Genomic DNA, 2,029 nt, shown 5'->3' with positions numbered 1-2,029 from the left:
AGTCATGTTTTTGATATCAGTTGCGTGTGGAGGCATGGCTGGTGTTGGTCTCTGTAGTGTTTGTGCAGCATAGTCCTTAGGAGTGTGCTTCATGGGCTGTGGGTAATGCTGGGGCAACGCTGGGGCAACAGCGTGGGGTAATGGGGGCACCTTGATTCTGCCCCTGCCGCAATTCTTCCACTGAACTCAGCTTCTCTTGTGTTGCAAGAGCCAATCGGCCGTGCCAAACGTACTCTGCAACATTGTACAGTAAGGTTACATTAATTGCCATTGACTAAAGTAGTTTTTTTCTACAGAGAAATTATTCTGTACAGCTGTGCATGTGCATCATTAGCCCTTTCTGTACCAAGCCTAGAAGTGGCTTCACCCAAACACCCAAATCCCAGGGTGGTTTTTGCTTTGGTTGAGAAAATTGAGGACGTTACGAATTTAGTAGGGTTTTAATAGGTGATCAAAACAATAATGTAGCAGTCATTTTGATTGATTGAAAAGGCATTATGTTGAGAGTGCCATATGGGTCTGAATGGGGTAATTCATATAACTGCATTAGTTAATGCCAATTCATATTGGAATGAACAAAACTGTCCATGTATTTGTTAATTTAATGATAAATGTATCCGATGGTGTGCTAATGTATGAGTATAGTAATACATTAGTTAGCTGTTAACAAATTCATTGTCTAATGAAAGTGTAATTTCATGCTTAATGTATTTGTACATCAATTAGTTCATATTAACAGCTGCGTTACTTAATGCCAGTTTGAGTACCCTTATTGCACAGTTTGGCCAAATAATCTATTAAAATGCCATTATCGCCGTGTTTGGCTGGGGAAACGATACACTGCGAGAGGAAGTTGGTTGCTTTCGTTTCTAAAATATCAGTTTTGTGCCATAAATTATTTGCCTGAATCTTTCAGATTGGCCTGTGTGGGAGATGCACTGGTCCGGGAGGACAGATCCCAGACCCTCTTCAATCTCACGGGCAATGCAGGGCCACAACATTATTATTGTAATTCATAATAATAATAATAATAATAATAATAATAATAATAATAATAATAATTAATTGCATTTATACAGCGCTCACCAGCCGGGTGACATCACCTACATGTAGCACCCACCTGGGTGATGCAACAGCAGCCATTTTGTGCCAGAACACTCATCTCACATCATTAACAGGCATGTGCAGTACACCTGAATTTACTTCATTTGTGAATCATTTGGCATTTCATTTTCTCAAAGTCTTGGCGTAACCTGACTGTTTTTGCTGTGTATTTAATTCACGGTACTGTACAGGACATCCGGAGATGAATGGCTTTGGGTATCTTTGTAAAAAAGTGTACATTTGTGCCCTCATACTTGATGTCTAAATGTGTTATGGTGTATGTATGCAAATGTACCTTATGGAAGTAGTGAGATGGGTTTTTATAGTTTTCATGGACTGTGTTATTTTAACTGAATCTTAATGAAGAAACCTCTGTTATGTGGTGGGAATCACCGCGTGTCTATGAAGGAAGAGACTGCCGTGTTTCATTCACACAGAATAAACGCTTATTTGGTCGAGCAGGCTGGAGCAGCTCAGTTTCTCTGGCTGGGTCTCAGAGTGCATCTCTGATCTGATGAGATTCCCCCACATGACGAGGCCGCTCCGCTTGCCTTTTTCCTACCCCGAAGTGTTCCTACGGCTTATTTTGCCTGAATGCTAAATATGTAGCGGCATATAAAGCCTGAACGTGAAAATCCCCAGTGTTTCTGCCGTCGCTGAGTTCATTTCTGTTACAAGCAAACAAAATCCATGCTTGTAATTTAACTAAACAATCACGTGTTTTGCTAAGGCAAACTATATGCATCACAGTGATTTAAAACCACTCTGGTCAATGAAGTGTTTCTGCAAGACGGGAGCAAAGGGAGCAATTTCTCAGTGTGGAAATGTTCAAGTGTCATTTCTTATGATTGTAAATTGTGATTTTCCTGGAAAAATGTTTTCTTGGCAAGTAGTACTTTTCTGTATTAAACGAAAGTTCACTGAA

General features: G+C 40.2%; 1 protein-coding gene across 2 annotated transcripts in view; it reads left to right on the top strand.

The window, feature by feature from the left end:
• rabgef1l (RAB guanine nucleotide exchange factor (GEF) 1, like) overlaps positions 1–2,029 on the top strand; it is a 13,276-nt gene extending 11,247 nt beyond the window's left edge. For both annotated transcript variants that reach the window (XM_061218266.1, XM_061218265.1), the window contains one exon: positions 1–2,029. This exon is cut by the window's left edge and continues 932 nt beyond it. The gene's annotated coding sequence lies outside the window, so the exon portion shown is untranslated.

This window comes from Conger conger, chromosome 13 (genome assembly GCF_963514075.1).
Source record: "Conger conger chromosome 13, fConCon1.1, whole genome shotgun sequence".
NCBI lineage: Eukaryota > Metazoa > Chordata > Actinopteri > Anguilliformes > Congridae > Conger > Conger conger.
Note: the sequence above shows the minus strand (reverse complement) of the source record. Positions and strands in the feature narration are given on the sequence as shown.